The sequence below is a fragment of the Chelonia mydas genome, chromosome 12 (assembly GCF_015237465.2).
Source record: "Chelonia mydas isolate rCheMyd1 chromosome 12, rCheMyd1.pri.v2, whole genome shotgun sequence".
NCBI classification, from domain to species: domain Eukaryota; kingdom Metazoa; phylum Chordata; order Testudines; family Cheloniidae; genus Chelonia; species Chelonia mydas.
The window spans coordinates 30745510-30764469 of record NC_051252.2 but is presented as its reverse complement, the minus strand read 5'-3'; the positions used below and the strand labels follow the sequence as shown (position 1 = coordinate 30764469).

The following is an 18960-nucleotide window of genomic DNA, read 5'->3' as shown; positions in this document are numbered from 1 at the left end:
ACCTCTTTGCTTTGGATCGGAAATGAGATCTGCAGGCCCAATATTTCAGAAAATAGTAGCTGGGATCACAGGAAAAAGACCGTGGCCAACTGTCTCCAAATTTTGATCCTATCCCAGATGGTGAAATCTGCTCCTTTCGCCTGAGCTACTACGATGTGATCAAAAGATGCCAGGTGTAGGGAAGGCCCTACTATTGTTTTGCCCTGATTTGTGCATGGAATGATGTATTCCTGATTTACAAAGAGTGGGTTATGAATTCACCTAATAGGATAGGTATCAGTAGCTGTATCCATCGGCCACATCTAGCTTGATGCAATGGAAGTATGATGCATGAAAATGATGGATTTCTTTCACAGGGATTTTATTTTGGGTCTTTACACACAAGCCTGGAAAGATAAATAGGCTCCATGGCTCCGCTCCACTCCTGCAAGATGGGGAAAAGGGTGGAGTGAACTGGTTTGGCATGCTGTCTGTGTTTCAGGGTGTAGGTTGAGAAGAAATATGGTTAAGGCAGTAGACTGGGACTAAAGAGATGAACTAAATTTCTGAGTCCACCGCAGACTTCCTCTATGACTAAGGGCAAATCATTTAATCTCTCTGTGCCTCAGTCCCGGATCGGTAAAACAGGGATAATAACCATCCGTTTCAGAGTAGCAGCCGTGTTAGTCTGTATCCGCAAAAAGGAGTACTTGCGGCACCTTAGAGACTAACAAATTTATTAGAGCATAAGTTTTCATGGGTTACAGCCCACTTCATCAGATGCCTAGAATGGAACATATAGTAAGAAGATATATATATACATACAGAGAAGGTGGAAGTTGCCATACAAACTGTAAGAGGCTAATTAAGTAAGATGAGCTATTATCAGCAGGAAAAAAAAACTTTTGTAGTGATAATCAAGATGGTCCATTTAGACAGTTGATAAGAAGGTGTGAGGATACTTAACATGGGGAAATAGATTCAATATGTGTAATGACCCAGCCACTCCCAGTCTCTGTTCAAACCCAAGTTCATGGTATCTAATTTGCATGTTAATTCAAGCTCAGCAGTTTCTCGTTTGAGTCTGTTTTTGAAGCTTTTCTGTTGCAGAATTGCCACCCTTAAGTCTTTTACTGAGTAGCCAGAGAGGTTGAAATGTTCTCCTACCGGTTTTTCAATGTTATGGTTCCTGATGTCAGATTTGTGACCATTTATTCTTTTGCGTACAGACTGTCTGGTTTGGCCAAGGTACATGGCAGAGGGGCAGGGCCAGCAGCCTTTCAGAAGTGATGTGCCGAGTCTTCATTTATTCACTCTAATTTAAGGTTTCGTGTGCCAGTAATACATTTTAATGTTTTTAGAAGGACTCTTTCTATACGTCTATAATATATAACTAAACTATTATTGTATGTAAAGTAAATAAGGTTTTTAAAATGTTTAAGAAGCTTCATTTAAAATTAAATTAAAATGCATTAATGTGATCCTTGCCCTTGCTTTTCCTTGCTGAGTCTTCCAATGTCTGGCACATATCTGGATACTTTAAGCTGCACACAGGCTTCTGAGTGATCAGTTGTTAACTGGCTCCGAGAGGGACAGAGGAGAGATTTCATGTGTGAAAATACCTGTTCACACAGGTATGTGGATCCAAATGCTGAAAGCATTGCAAACATAATTTGCTTTGAACAGTTAAATTTCACTGGCAGGGACGTCCAGCAGGTCAGAATAGAGGCCCCATGACCTCTCTTGGTAGCTTCAAGTGCATTCCGCAGATCTCCAAACTTTGATGCCCACAATTCTGAGCTTTTTAACTGAATGAGCTTCATTTTGAAATCTTCAATACCCATCCACTGAAATACAGACAAATCCAAGTAGTTTTCATTGAACTTTTCAGGTTTAATTAGAAAAGAAAGCATTGGGCCAAATTGCTTGAAATCTGTCAGAAAACTCTGATTCCAGTTCTTGCATGTACGTTCTAATCTCAACGTCAAACGCAGTGTGCTGTTCCACATGGCATGATAGTGATGTAAGCAGCAAATCAGGACTTAAAAATATCCCAGCACAGTGGCGCTGGAACAATTTTTAAGGTGGGGGAGCTGAGCTGGCTGGGGGCGGCTGCAGAGCTCCCGGCTGGCGGCTGGGACCCCAGGCCGGCAGCAGAGCCGGCCGGGACCTGGGGCCAGCAGCAGGCTGAGCAGGGCCGGCGGACGGAACCCCAGCTGGCAGGCAGCCGGCAGACAGTACCCCAGACCACCAGCGGAGCCCCCGGAACCGGTGGCCAGGACCCGGGCAGTGTGAGTGCCACTGAAAATCAGCTCCCGTGCTGCCTTTGGCACACATGCCATAGGTTGCCTACCCCTGAATTAGATTATACAACTCTTTGGGAGATGGGTGGCCTCTTCTTATGTGTTTGTACAAATAATACAAATGATTTTGGCTGTGACCTCTAGCTGCTATTGTAATGCAAATAAATAATTAAAGTAATGGGGAAGACTATGATTTGATAAAGAAAAAAATTACAATCTTGGGTGCCACACAGATGCTCAGTTTGCGTCCTGCAGGCTTCCCCACTGACTGTTGAAATTAAATGTGGGTTGGTGTCATTTCTGGGCCTGAGTTTCCTAACATCTAGAAACCTCCCCTGCGGTTCCACAATTTCCTCATTAGTAAAACACAAGAAGGCGACTCCGGGACTGGCCATATGCATGCCAACAAGGTTAACAAGAAGAAAATATTATTCCACTTCTGGTTCCCTACAATGATTTTTGTATACTCTAAATCCCTTCTCTTTAACAACTTTAAAGAAAACCATGCTTTGCTGTGGAGACATGCAGAATCTTTCAGGTTCTGTGCAGAATTTCCCTTCTTGTTGTACATCATTTCAGAGTCTAGGACACTACATTGCATTCATTTCCTTTTCTCCTCTCCCCTCCCTATATCCGCAAAAAGAGTTTGTAGGGATCACTCCCTACATGCCCTTAAAAATTCTGCACCAAAACCTGGTCCCACTGGAATCAATGGGAGTTTTGCTATTGGCTACAATGGGGCCAGGATTTGGTCCTCTGATCGCCAGTTCCTGCTGATTCCATGTAAGTTGTTCTTGCTGCCTCTCTGAGGAATCCAGAGAAGCTGGAAGAGGAGAATGCCTGTCCATCCCCTGGGGACCAGTTTAGGGTTCATCCCTATAGCATGTTCTCTCATGATTTGCCCAGTCCAGCTTTGACTGTCTCAGGCAATGGGGCTTCTCCTTCTCCCTTTGGGAGCTCAGTCTGAAAGGTACAATATACCAAAAGGTGGAAAATGTTGTATTTGAGGCAATGTGGTCATGTGGCTAGAATACTCAAATGAGAGACTAACAATTGGGTTCTATTCCCAGCTCTGGCACTGACCTGCTGTGTAAGCACGTCACCTTGATTCTGCATCCTTTAGCTCAGGTAGTAGTGATTCATTATTTTGGCTCGACAGGTCCTGGATTCAATTCCTGTTGTCAACAAGCCACCCAGAGACTATTGCCTTGCACTAGCATTCCTAATGTTGGAGGTAAGACTGGATCATCTAATGATCCCTTCTGGCCTTAAAATCTAAGAATTGTCATCGCTCGGTGTTGTGACAGCTCTAAGGTGGCAGCTACAGGGTAGTCTGTATGATCGGGCTAGCATAGCCACAGACTTAATTTAACAGGCAACTCTGCCCTGCCCAAGAAGGGCCACTTCCTCTTTCTGCCTTTTCCCACTCTTCGCAGTAAGCATAGCTGTCAATGAAGAACCATTAAATTTAAAAAAAAAAAAAAAGTGTCTTCCAACAAATGACACCAAACATGACTTAGCCCTCTCCTTCACTGAGAAATGTTGAGTAGAATTTTACTGGTTTGTAAGTACAGCATACAGTGTACTTGGACTCCAAACTGTAAATCAATAACTGTATCTGAAAGGTGACATTTCAACAACAGTGGCATGCTGAAGCCTGTCGGTATCTTTTTCTTTCTTTCTTTAGTATCCGGTTATAAATTTCTTAAATAAATGATGACCACATTTCCTATATATAAAATTCTCACAGCAAAATGACTGACCAAGTATTATTATTTTATCAACTACAATTGGTTAATAACATAGTACAAGCCTCCTGATTGGTTAATAACTTAGATGGGTTAATAATTAAATTACACCGTGTTTTAATATCATGTGCTGCAAAGAGTCGCAGGAGTCACAGTAAAGAGCCACTTGCTACTGGCAAGCCCCAGTCTGAGTATCACTGATGTGTATACACACACACACACACACACACACACACAGAGTAAGAGCAAAGACACTAGACACTAAGCATAATGAACACTGGGGAAAATGGACCTTTATAGACTTATCAACCATTGCCATAATGTAAATACAGTGAAGGAGCAGTATGGGTTTTAATTAGGGATTGTCACACCATGGCTTTAAATTATGCGCTTTTAAAGTACAGTTGCTGTGTCAGCTACAGAGTGGCGAAAGGATAGGCAAAGAGATGTTGAAGAACCAAAAGCTGCAGGACAAGGAGGTGACAGGAGAAAGGGGGGAAGGTGAAACAAGAGAGCAAGGAGCCCCAGCAGGCAAATTGGAAGAGAAGGAGGTGAAAGCGGAGAGAAGGGAACATGCAGGAAAGGGCATTCTAGGGGGAAGAGGGTGCAGGACTAAGAGAAGCCATGCGCTTCAATAAAAGGAATTGGAACAAGAATGGGTCAGGATCTGTGGAGAAGGCGCTCTTCTCGTTTCTCCTGCCCCGTGTTCTGCTTCCAAAGGGGAATATGTTTGGGTTTTTTGAGACACACACATTATTTTGAAATCCTCTTAATATATTTTATGACCCAAGCACTGGACTCAACTGTCAGGAAACAGCATGCCTAATAAATTACTCATGCAAAGATGTGCAAGCAATGACGAACACAGTTACTGTAATTGAATGTGCAAATGAGGCATTCAGTTGCATGCACATTTTTGCACACACAATTACACAAGCATTTTTCTGCTGTCTCTTTATATATATAGCAACAGGGAGTTGAAGAAAAAAGAATATAGGAGACATAGAACATTTTTAAAGTGCTTTAAAAACATTAGCTGATTGATCTTCACAGCACATCTGTGTGGTAGAGTAAAAAGTGATTCCAGATTTCATGGCTTGATAACAGGTTTTGAAAGAAAGAAAGTTGTGTTTATGACTTTGGCCTCTTAGATGTTGCAGCAGCCTTTTAATTTAATTATAGCCCAACAATTCACCAGTACCCAGTAACAGAGAGAACCATTTTATTAAGAGCGGACAATTTTCAGTCTTACCGGTGCCTTCAGCATGATAAAGAACTTTTATTTTAGCAGACGACAAGAAAGCTGGCAAGGTGATTTCATACAATGGAATGGTTGAAGTTATCAATAGGGTAATTTACAATAATTCTACTTGCAAATTGTACATCATCCCCCTAACAATAAATGTAAAATCCTGAACAGATATTTGATGACCCAGTCTTCAGTAATGAAATCTAATTAACTTGTATCTAATTCCAGATTCTGGCACCCGCCATTCTAGCCTTTCTCAGCAGCTCTTGTTGGCAATGCGGAAAGAAGATGCTGCCCAAGCTATCTCTGCTGGGAAAGCTTTGTGTTGTACAAGAAGGGTTCATGTTTGGCAAAAGCAAACTTACAGTCTGCAGGGGACTTTTAGAACAGGATTGTGGCATGCCCCACATGCCCAGACAGGGGAATAAGAAAGCATCCCTTTCGCTCATATGCAGGCATGGATTACGGTTTAGTGAGGAAAGCACCCTCTGTGGGCTGATATCCCTCTCCTGTGCAGATGGATGGGGATTATTCAAGGCAGTGGAGTAATCGGAACTTTGACTCTGCCCCCTCCCACAATACTCCATTGGGCACAGCTGGTGCCAGGTAAAGGGTTGATACAAATTATTCCCCCTACGATGGTGATATCCTGAGTCACATTTCTGTCCCTGGTCCACTCCTGGGGCAGGGCAAGTGCACCAATCTCTGGATTACTGGTAAACCCATAGTCTAGACCTCAAATTTGAAAAAGGAAAGGTGTGGAAAGAGTCATGAAATCTGTACAGGGCCAGAACTCAAGGATTTTAGAATCCTAAACTACTCAGATCTAGAATCCAAATGGCTGAATAGAGCATAGAGGTGGAGAAGAGCCCGCTGCAACACCCATAGCCTATCCTAAAGACTTTCCTTTGTGTATGGGTCACCAAAAGGCTCCAAGCAACCATCTTGAAGCAGCTAACTTGCCTAAAAGCTTTACAGTGCAGAACTACCGCTATTACTACATTGTCCTCCTCCACCCCAATTATTTAATTATGTGTGACTTATTCAGCATCATAGTAGTCCATCATGCCGTACAGAGAGATTAAAAGACATGCTCTCTTCTCCCAAAGAGTTTACTGTCTAGGTCAGAGAAGACAGACCAAATACGACAAAGGGAAAGACAGCATTAGACAAGTACATGTCTCAGCAGACAGGCCAAGAACATAAGGACCATTGGACATGTCTGAAGGTTGTCCCTCTACGTCAGGGAGGAGCAATGTTGATGAGACAGTAAGGAATGCCACAGTGTCACTGCATGTGCTCTAACTTTGCATGAATATAAGGTATAATCTAAGTATAAAAAGCAATCAGGAGGACACATTTTACAAGGCCTTTTAAATTCACACGCACAAATTGTTGTTGTTGCCGCTGTTGTAAATGTCCCTGCACTGCATTTTCTCTTGAATGGGTGTGCATATGCATATCAAAGCAATTAAGAAAGTACATTTTCCGTTTTTCCATACTCAGCTTTGATGGCATCACTATAGAATGACACATTTTAGTTAAAATGGCTTGTGAATAAATACTGTTGCCGGCATCACATAGCAAGCTGATATATAATCTGTGCATAGTAAAATAACTCACAACTGATACACATTGTAGCACACAGGCTGCATGTAAATAACTAGGTCAGTGTTAAAACTAAAGGGAGAAGGGCCAGAAAAAGAAAAGATTCAGCCACCATAGAGAGCATGGGATGTATCATGATCCTATAGTCAGTTTTGAGCTGTTCAGATTGGAAGTTCTGTGCAGAGGTGATCTGTGATACGTTACAAGGATGTGATCTGGCATCCGGTGGTAGGTCAGAGCAAACTGTCTACACTAGGACAGGTATATGGATAACCTCTTTTAGCTATAGACAAGGGGGGTAACTATATAAGCCCTATTGGCAGTATAAGTATAGTTAGTTTCAGTGCAGACTGATCATTACAATTTTTGCATATTCATCAGAGTCTCTTGGGAAGGATGACACTTAGAACCTTAGTTGCAATTATTTGTTTTGGAAATTAAGTTATGTGTTAAAGAACACAGGCACCCTGGGGCTTTGAGCTGTAACAGCTACTTAGGTTTCACTAAATCTGATGAAGTGAGCTGTAGCTCATGAAAGCTTATGCTCAAATAAATTTGTTAGTCTCTAAGGTGCCACAAGTCCTCCTTTTCTTTTTGCGAATACAGACTAACACGGCTGCTACTCTGAAACCAAGGGAATAAGTTATTCAAGTGAAATTGAGATGGGAGATTCTGACTCACATCCCTGCCCTACTGCCTGCAATATATGAGGTCTTGAAAGACCTTCTATATTATCAACGGGGGATCGAGGTACAATGATTTTCCTAGTCTATGTATGCTGATTAGGGCTGGCTGGAAAACAACAATTCTGTTTCACACAAAAAAAGAAATTGAGGTTTTCAAATTTGTTTTTATTGTGATGTGGAACAGAAACCTTCTGAATGTTGCGTGAAAAAAACAAGAGCGTAAGACCTGCCTGAGAATAGTCAGGTTATCAGGGCACTCACCTGGGATGTAAAGAGGCTCAGGTTCAAGTCTCTTCTCAGTCCCTCAAAATAGGGACTTGAACACTGGTCTCTCAAATTCTAGACGAGTACCCTAATCCTCTGACTATTCTAGGGTGGCTCATTCTTGTTCCTTTGTACCTTCACAAAATTCCAGCCTGTACCTTAGAAACCAAGATGTGTTTTGGAAAACATTTTGGTTTCAACAAAACAGAAACATTTGCCAGAAAACAGTTTAGTCAAAAATTATTTGACCACTTTACCAGTACATTCTAGTCCACTCTAGTGTTGCCCTTGTGGCTTCTATGTCCAAAACAGCAATAACCAACAGCCAGAGAAACTCCAGCTCTAGTTACTATGGTGAAGTGTATTTATGCTAGCCTGACTATGCTCCATATCTGGCTGTATGCGGATGCCTACTGACTGGAATAGGAGAGCACCTCCAACCAGGCTCTTCTGAGAGCACCTTTACTGTGTATGAGATGCACAGTTTTGAGCACCTCATGACAGGAAGCAGGTCGGTCTTTACCTTCCCAATGTCTTTGGGCAGACACATCGGTCACTCCTCTGAAGTACTTGGCAATGGAGGCTTTCAGTTTTCGACTATAGGAAAGTGGGTAATGGAAGTTGTATAAACCATGGAATTTGTGTTGCCTTCCTGCTTAGTGAAATTTGTGCTCTGCATGTTTTAGAGAACTTAGGTCTTACCCATATTTTTGAACCTGTGCACAGCATCAGAATTATGTTACAAACATGTTGTTGAACTTTTATTACACACATTGAAGATTTTGCTGTAGATGCAGCTCACACATCCATTAAGGAGCTTGCATACACCATGCGATGCATTATGCAGGCATGATATGGAATTCGTGTTGGAGCTTGCATCTCATGCACATTGTGAAGCTTGTGCTTTGAGTATGTTCTCTCCATCTAGCAAAAAGAAAAGGAGTACTTGTGACTGGGAGTGGATGTGTCATTACACAAAGTAAAACTATTTTCCCTTGTTTATTTCCCCCCATACAGTTCTTGTCAACTGCTGGAAATGGCCCACCTTGATTATCACTACAAAAGGTCCCCCCACTACCCCACTCTCCTGCTGGTAATAGCTCACCTTTCCCGATCACTCTTGTTACAGCCTGTATGGTAACACCCATTGTTTCATGTTCTCTGTGTATATAAAATCTCCCCACTTGTATTTTCCACTGTATGCATCCGATGAAGTGAGATGTAGCTCACAAAAGCTTATGCTCAAATAAATTTGTTAGTCTCTAAGGTGCCACAAATTCTCCTTTTCTTTTTGCGGATACAGACTAACACGGCTGCTACTCTGAAACCTCTCCATCTAGCTATCTCTGTCTATTGTATTCAATTTTTACCCATCACTGTGGCATCTAAGTACCACTGTAGAAGGTGTCCTGAGTAACCTGGCACTTGTGTATGCCATGAAATTTGTGCTCACATAGTACAATTTATTGGGGAAGAGGAACAGGGAAGGGAGTGGTGTGCATGTGTGATGGAGTTGGTGTTGTGCAGATGTGTTCAGAAATTTGGTTTTGTGTTGTCCAAACTTGCACGTTTTCCATTTCTCAGTCATCACACTTTACTGAAGAAGTAACTGTGTCACTCAGAAGGGTCTTCATTATTTCTCCATTTCAGTTTTCCTCTTGGGTTCAACAGTTGAGATACGGAAAAAGGTTTTGTTTTTTTAAGCACAGGACTGGAAGCCAGTGGTGTCTAGATTTTTTTACCAAAAATTTGAGGAACCATTTTTGAGGAACCAGTTAGCCTGGCTGTGGCAGTTTCCATGCCTGTAAAATGCTGGGGAGATACTGAAACCGTCCTTGGCTAAGCACTCTCAAGCCTTCAGGAGACAAGCTCAGTGTGGGTGCTGGTGTTCTTTTTTAATCATCTTGGCATTTTTTTAGAGGTAGCACATTCAATCTGTAAATCTAGGGCCAGGCTGTGAATCTCCACGAGCAAGAGCTGATGTAAAACTGTTGGCCCGCTGTCCCAAATCAATCACCTGAAACATGCAAACGTTCTCCTCCTGCCAAGTCTTCGCTGGAGCTCACAGTTAATGCCTGTGATTCAATGGAATGATGCTCAATGTGATGTCACCAACCTAACCTTCCTGGGGTTAAAATGAATTGTTAGGTCAGATTAAATAAAACATTCTGTTTTCAGTGAAACATTTTTTTACATGTCTGTGTGGTTTTTTTTCCTGCGGAAAACCCCCTCCATAATAAGAGATTATACACTGGTCTTGTTACATATGGCACTTTCCATTGTACATAGTCAACCCACATTATTAAAAACCCTGAAACCAGTATTTTTCCTCCTGAAGGGGGTGTTTGCAGAAGGTTATGATTATAACTGTTTTAATATGTAACCTTTTATTGTAAACAATTCACAATAGGTCTATCTTTTGTTTGCCACAGTTATACATTAGATCTGGATTAATGATTGACTTGGCTGTATGGTAATTTATTGCTCTCAGTCGATGTAGGTACAATATGATCATTCAGTTTTCTATAGATTTTTTTTTAATGTAACCTAATTATGAAAAACCCTCCGCCCTGTAAAAATGTTATTTGCTTCTGGCTTTCATATGCATGTTTGGATGAAAGACATGAACAAAACTGAATAATGACTAGCACTTGGCCTTTCTAACCGCACATTATGGTGCTCTGCTATTTGTATTTTTCCTTAAATATTCATTGTTTTCATACTACATTCTGAAACCTTTCCTTCCCTATTGTGTAGAGTATTTTCTCATCTCAGTGTGTAGAGATTTATGTGCATAATCCCCATGAACTTGAATGGGAATCCAGCGTCATAGAGACACACACATCTGGCTAGATCATGGCTTAGAGAAGGGGGAGTAAGAATCCTGTGTTGGCTACTCAGACACTGGGCTACCATACACAGGAATAAGCAGATCCTGTGTGCCTGCTTGCTTTGCCGGCAGCGAGTGGGTGGGGGAGAGGGCTGAGTCAAGCCAATGCACCAGCCGGCACAGCTGAGCCAGCACAGGGATGGAGTATTTACTACAGCTGAGGAGAAAGGAGGGTATTGTGGCTGTCCTTTCCTGGGATAGGCATGGTACCGGTCACTCCTTACATTGAGTTGTGTCCTTGTGTCACAATCTAGCCCACTGAGAAAAGAAGGCAGAATTCCTTCTGTATGCAACAAATTTTCTACTAGTACATATTCAAAAGCTTACTGGAATAATTAAGAGCACAGGCACATGGAGCATTTACTCTGCTGTAATATAGTGAAAAACCCCGGAAAGGGAATGGTGGAATTTTTCCATCAGAATGAGAAATTGTTCTAAATGTCTGAATGAGAAATGGAAACTGATAGCAAATAATGACATTGGAACGCTTTTATGTCCTCTGCATATATTCATTTCCATGACAAGAATTGCATAAAGTAATAATATGAAAACTAGAACTGCTGGTTGCAGAATTATGCTGCTGAGAGGCCAATAATGCTACAGAGCAGTGCTTTTCACTCTTGTTGACAGAGGCCAGTCATAACACTCTCCAGGTATCACAGCTCTGAATTTGTGCCTCAAGCTGTCAACGGAAGCAGTGGCAGCAAAATGATAATAAACTGACCGAGTGCTCATAGTGCTCCAACATACTTGTAATAGTGAAGCCAATACACATTCAGAGCTTCTAGACTAGTCCTGCATTTGGAGTTCCAGATGCAGGGCAGCTAGATTCACATCTCAATCACTCCAAAGCACTTGTCAGGAAGAAAAGAAATGCTGGGTGAAATCCTATCCCCATTGAAATAAATGGCAAAATTCCCATTGACATTAATATGCTCAGACTTTCAACCCCACACTACTTCCCTCATCCGAATCCAGCCCCCCTTCTTCCCACAGGCTCTCGAAGCAATGCAGTAAAATTGTAAGAAATCAGTTCTGTTTAACTGTGTTATCTGGGCAAACATAAAATTAACATAAAGTGAACCTGCTGTGGCAGGAATCCTGCATACAAATATTTGATCAGTTGCAGAGGTGAACATACAGCTGTCACCTCCAGGCAATATAAAAGGCCAATTTTTCAAAGTTTCCTGTACACATTTGCACGTGGAGATTTGCACAAACATTAATCTGTGTTTGCGCACTCAGTCCCATACAGGGGTATTACTTCTGTCCCTATTTATATATATACATACAAAATAATTGATTTTTTCACTGTATCCTTCCAAAAATCTCTCCTATTCTAGTGTATTACAATGTATTTTAAAATGTCCCCATTTTTCTTCCCAAATAAAGTATAACACCTTTGCTGACCAAAGCCAGATCAGTCAATGATGTATGAACACGGAAAGAAAACTATGCATTTATGAGAGATAACTATGTAACTAAGTTACAATTTAGAGAGAGCAGTTAGTTAAGTGCCAAATAACAGCAATCTATCCAGGAGTGGCACTGATGTGCTCAGTGGGAAAATGTGAAGCTTCTATAACCAGGAATTTTACACTGAAACAAGGATTTCTAAGAGACTTCAGAACAGAGAGAAGACTTTCAACACAGCAACAAGAACTGAGAGAACTGGATTCTCTGCTGTGATATAGCTGCTTTGTGCTCCACCGGAGCAGACTGTCTCATGAGATTGCTGGTACTTTGAGCTCAAGATACAATCAGAACTACCTTCCTCACAGTATTTCATCACAGTTCCATTGGCACCAGTAAGTGCAGGCTTGGTGACTACCAATAACGGTGAAAAGAAGTTGACTAAAAATGGGTGGGAAGCAGCATTCCCATCCTGCAAGAATTTTTGCGATTTCAAAAAATTTCCCATCCCAAATCAGGATGAAGATTTGAAACCTTAATATTTGTGAACTGAAAAAAAGGTCTGGTCAGTTGAAACATTTTGATTTGATTTTTCCCCTTTTTAAAAAAGATAATTGATAGTAAAATAAACTTAAATTTTGAAATGAAAAATGGAATTTCCTGTCAAAACAGGATATCTGGATGATTTCTAAACTTTTTTTTTTTAATTCAAAATGGGAAATTTTGTCAGATCCATCAACCCCTTTCCCATGAACAGTTTCAACTAATTGCTATTTTCCAATGGAAAAATGTTTTATTGAAAAATTCCTGACCAACTGTAGTCAAAATTCTGAGTTTTTAGTGGGAAGTTCAGCTCTTTGTTTTATGAATTTAAGCCAGTTCCCACCATGTATGTCTCTTGTATTATGCCTTTTTTATATTGATAAACAGCTTTCTGATTGGCTGGCAAGTTTTCTGCTAGAGGGCCAATCATTTAGTCTAGATATAAACTTGCACAGAAAACTCAGAAGCTCTCTGAAACTGGAAATGTGTATCTCATGGAGGGAGTGGGGAAGTGCATAGTGTATTCTACCAGCAAGTTGTGTTCCTTGCTTCTTTAGTTCTATTAACCATCACTTCAGCACCTGCCGTGATATCAGGAAAATGGCATCAGTTATATCAAGCATTAAATAATGTTATTTCCATATCAAAGGGTGTGGAACACGGAGAGACAATCACCCTTTCAGTTAGTCACTAATAGAAATTCAGAAATAAATCCTCTCTAAATACAGTCATTAACCACTCAGCAATGTTTAGATGCTGGTGCCTGGGAAACTAATGATGCATCTGATCATTTTGATGCATGTAAAGGGGTAAAATTGTAAGATTTAGATGGTAAACTGAGGCCTTAGGCCTACAATCAGATCTACACTAGTGCAAAGGTCCAATTACAGGACTGGGGCCTATGACTGTAGTCTCTTTGGGCCAGGGACCATATATTCATATTAATAAAAACATCGTGTTTTTAGAGCAGCTTGCAAAATGGGGCCCTGATACTGACTGGGGCCTCTGGTCATTACTGTAGTGTGATGTAATGATATCAGAAGGCTCACAACTAGGTTTAAAGGAGGATAGGTCCAGATCCTACTAACTGGTGAGTGTTTTGTACAAGTTGCTGACTGCTATTAGTTCCCAATGAATGTTATGGGAGTTGAGAACACTCAGCATCTCACAGAAGGAGCTGAGCTCCTTGCAGGATGAGCGCCTTGGACAAGATTTTCAAAAAATAGAAGCCCAAAGCTAGACTACTAACTATGTTGTTGCCTGATATTCAAAAGTGTTGAGTTCACATTGGCTTCAGTGGGAGCTGCTGGATACTCGTTACTTCTGAAAACCAGGCCACTCATTTAAGAGCCTAAATATAGACTTAGGAATCTAACTTTAAGCTCACATTTTTGAAAATCTTGGCCTTAATTGCTACATACATTTATTTCTGTGTGGAGATAAATTCCCCACAAAGGCCTGATCCTGTGAGGTGCTGAGCAGCTTCAACTCTCATTCATCCCTTTGCTCCCATATTTGGAAGAGAGCTGAAATCAATGGGAGTGGAGGAGAGTCAGCATCTTACCTGATCAGAGTCATGGCATAAATCCTGAAAACGGGACACTTGGAGATGTACAATCTGTTTTCTGTGCCACATGCTGGGTAACAACAGGAAAGGAATCCGTGCTTATAAAACTAAACTGACTCTTTATTAGAAGAGATGCTGCAACTACTGTGACTTTTAGCCAAGTGCCCCCAGACTGACTTCCTGGTAACCTCTCCAAATTCTTCCCTCCTGCAACCAGTGCTCCTCCCTCCAAGTTCCATGCAGGTTGCTACACTATTTATTCTATCGCTCCATTGAAAAGAATTCAAGTTTAATATGGATGGAAAGGCCCTTTTGTCTGCAGCCGCAGAGATATTTGCTGTGGAAAGGGCTAACACTGTGAGTCTGATTCTCCAATATGTCACTCCAGTTTTACGCTTGTATCACTCTGTTGAAATCAGCTATATTAGTGTAAATCTGGAGATGGAGTAACAGTGAGGAATCAGTCCCTCGATATGTAAGTTTCTTTAACCCCAATAACAGAGTCATTTTAACTTCATCCCTTCAAATAAGGGCATGTTTTCACAGCTAATTGTTATTGTAATAGAGTGTCTAGAATATGCTGAAAATGCTCCACCTTTAAAAACACCAGCTGGGGTTGAGGACCTGTCAAAAACCTCTCTTAAAATGTGAGACTTATTCATTTTCATTTCCTGAAAGGTCCAGCTTTGCTAGTCACAATGAGACTATACCCATTGTAACGTGTCCTCCTAGACCTCCAAAAAGGCTTCTTAGAAATCAAATTTCCCATATCCTATGATAACATTATCAGATAGTGATTTGAGTCATTTTTGTGGATCTTTGCATGGCACCTGTAGACTATATTCCTGTGTTTTGAGCTTAGTCCAGCTCCCATTAAAACCAATGAGAGTTTTTTCACAGACTTCAAAGAGACCAAGATAGGGCCCTTAATAAGGAGCATTCATTTTGGGAAAAATATGTTCTCTTTGCAAGAATATACATGTTTCTAGTCTTACAGCTTTGCTGAAGGGGATTACAGACTATATACTGTGTGTATGAGTCATGCTGGTGAATCAGAGTTTTTCCTACTTTTCAAACTGTGGTTTTCTTTGTAATAAAGACTACATTGTCCTTTCACAGCCAAAACTACACAATCACGTCACTTTCACAGACGGACTAAAGGAAGACAATATCCATGGACTTTTTGTCTCATGAAAATCAAAAAGGGGCAACATTGGAACAACATTTTTTGCCTGAATTGGCTACTTTAAAACAGATGGCGTGAGTGAGTGTGACAGGTTTAATTTTCATTCAATAGTTGCAAGATCCAGAAACAAACAAGCAGCTAGGTAAATGGACAGAAAACTGACTTCTCAGTCACTCAGTCCATCTTACCCAACTTTGAGCTTTCTGAAATCCATTATAGATAAAAACCAAAATAAACATGTGTCCACTGTGATTCATGGGTCAGTGGTGTATGTCATCATTGAACATTTATAATGGAGTGGAATAACAACGCATTGCATTCTAAGAGACATGGCCATAATTTTGTGGTATACTGAGGTTTCATTTCCAACTTTCTTTTTTAAGTAACTCTCTAGGTCTTTTTAGAGTGAAAATAGTCTTGAAAATGTAAAGCGATTGACATTTAAGGCCTTGGGGTCAGGTCCTCAGGTGGTGTAAATCAATCTAGCGCCCCTGAAGTGAATACAGCAATGCTGATTTATATCAGGTGGGGATCTAGGCCATTATCCAATCACTCCCTTTAGTGAAATAGTCTCCCAGGAGAAGTGATAGAAGCCCCATTTCTTGGAGCACATTGAAAACTAGACTGGACACAATGCTAGCAAATGCACAATAGATGACAACAGCAGGGAGATGGGCTTGAAGAACTTAAGGGTACTTACCATTGCTACATGCTGTGGTATGTTGAGCTGAGTTGTTTGCAACACAAAATTAGTTTAGTACCAGCTAAGAAAAAAATTGCCAATTGCCATGATTATTAGTGAGAAAAGAGACCAGAAATAGAGGAGAGAAATCTCTGAAAAGATTTTAGAACAACAGTTTTTAGGGTGTTTGATTTACTATTCAAGTGTGCACAGCTGCTGCTAGGGGGAAAAAATCCCGGCAACATGCCAAGTAGGAGAGACAAGGGTAGAACAGCAATAAGAGAGAGAGAGATTGTTTGCAGACTAGGCTATTAAACTGACTTGGAAATAGTTCCCTTCATTCCTCCCTGCATGAAATAGTTGTCTATTTCAGATGGATTCCCACAAACTTACAGATATGGCACTGAAATGTTGCTTATATAGCACAGTAATTGCAGTATTGGAATCCACCCCTAGTTGTTCCACAGCTCCAGTCCAGTTTTCCTCATAAGCAACATTAACTGGATTAGCAGCATCCCTATTTGTAGCTTATTTCTCTCTCTCATCTTTCAAACAATAAGCCTGAATGGGAGATATTTAACTATTCATTTTATTGAGACTGTAGCAGTCAACACTGGCTGTCCAGAGTGGCTGAGGCTTTTAAGAGGGAAACGATGCTACTGTAGCAGAAAATATGAAGCTGTGGTAAATGCCACCTGATGGGAATGGTTCAGGTACAAATCAGGAATGCTTGGCAAAAGTGGTTACAGCAGCCCCTTCCCCACTTCTTTTCAACAGACTGAAGGATGTTTCTCTTTGGACCCAGAGATTTTTCATCATTTAAGCAGATACTGATTGACTTGGTCTTGATAACACTGATTGGGTTTTTCCAGATGACAGTCCTATAATATATCCATTTATTCCACTGCTCCTGCAACTGGACAACTAAAATTTTATTCTGCTGCCTTTGCTGCTACTTATTCTATACTGTCTCCTTGGCAAAGTTTATTTTTGCCTAGTTTTAAGCTTTTAGCAGAAATAGATTCATCTGCAGAACAACAAGAGCATGGGTCAGATCCTCTGCCAAAGGAGCTAGGCCAATTTACATCAGCTCAGGATCAGGCCTGCTTTTCCCAAGTTGTGTACTGATTAATGCTCAGCAAGGGAGAAGGACTGGATCTGGATTACTAGTTTGGATTACTTTGTTTATGAGACTCTCGTTTTGGTGATTAATGTCTCTGCATTAAACAAGCGTGGCTTCAAATCTGGCTTTGAAACATGGCTCTGGTAATACAGCCAGCTAATGTTCCTTCTCAGTTCAATGACTCCCTTTTCATGGAAAGTCTAAATGCTGTAAACTTTTACAAGAGTCCCTGCTTGTCCTTATTTGCAAACACAATTTCTATTTGTTCCAACGAGAGGTGAATGCACCAGCTCAAATACTGGATAATTCTCACCAAGAAAGAAGCATTCTCAACATTGTCTTTTCAAGTAATTAACCAAACCAGCTACTGAATTCCACAGAGAGGCCCTGAGAGCAACTTTTTGCTCTTCCAGAACTCATTTGGAAACTGGATTCCAATTAGATGGAACTACTTTAGCCTAATGTGTTAGCTTCTGTTTTTCTTTTCTGCTACAGTTCAGTCAGGATTTATTTTTGAGCTTAAGGTAGCTATGGGTTTAACTAATGTTACTATCACAGTTTCAAACTTTTGAGTGATCATACAGAGTGAGAAACATCGATCAGCTTTTAGCAAAGTGCAAAGGTGCTATATGGGTGCCTATAGATATTGAGAAGAATTTTCAGAAGTGTCTCAGGCCCACATCAATATGATCAATGATTTCAATGGGAGTTAGGTGCCTAAATCACTTTGAGGGCATAAGTGACTTAAGAACATGAATCTCATTGACTTATGAAAATTTTACCCATCATCTTTCTGTCTGCTGTATGGCCATGATTGCCTAAGATAAGAAATTAAAAACTTGGGTATAATTTTCAAAAGCACCTATTGGACTTTTGAAAATGGGATTTAGGCTCCTAAGTCACTTACGCATGTCTGATATCCTGTACCTATAGGTTTGCAGTACTGTATTGTGGTTCTGGGCTTGCATTTTATCATTCTTACAACTGCACTGCTACGTGATTAAAACGTAACAAAACGGTCGATTTGAGGGTTGTATTGAGATTGTTGTATTGGCTCCAGAGACTACTGATGGGACCTAGAACTCTTTATCTCTAGGAGATTTGGTTTTAATCCAGCCTAGTGACCAAAAATAGTGGCTGTTCAGGCTGAAATGAGTTAGTGGGTCTCAGTCCAATTCCTCATGGACAAGTGTCCCCAGCACAAAACATCTGAGCTGTTTGGCACCCTTGTTAGAACCCTGAGCAGGGGAGCAACAAAAAATGAATGGGCATGAAAACTGAAATACCTTTCCACTGCTAGAGGTGGTCCCTCCTGAACAAGCTTGATGTACATTGATTGGACCTGTGTGGGGAGGTCTACACTGCACTGCCTGCACTGTAGACCTTCAGTGGATAAACAGAGGATTTCAGGCGCTGGCTTGGTCACTCTGCACCTCTCACAAGTGCTAGAATTGCCCACTTGTCTGACAGCTAGAAGCAGTGTGAACCCAATTCTTTATGGCTCTGTCCAAAAGCAAAAGGTGCTCTGCATCAGATTACATGCAGTCCTAGTTCACAGATAGACTTTTTGTTTGTCTTCCACCTAAAAGTGATGCCTATTCTAATCTGAAAATAATCTGCAAAAGGAAGTGAGATATGCAGACAAACGACACGATGTTGATATATGAAGAGAAATGATACAGTGTTCACATATGTAATTTTCTAATGTCAGAATTCACT

The 18960-nt window shown here is 40.9% G+C and overlaps 1 long non-coding RNA gene across 1 annotated transcript; it reads right to left on the bottom strand.

The window, feature by feature from the left end:
- Positions 1-1597: 1597 nt before the first annotated feature.
- LOC122462518 lies at positions 1598-17281 on the bottom strand. Its single transcript, XR_006285093.1, has 3 exons — positions 17272-17281; positions 5765-5767; positions 1598-1826 (listed from the first exon to the last, which is right to left on the bottom strand). It is a non-coding gene; the product is annotated as an uncharacterized LOC122462518 (long non-coding RNA).
- Between the last annotated feature and the right edge of the window lie 1679 nt (positions 17282-18960).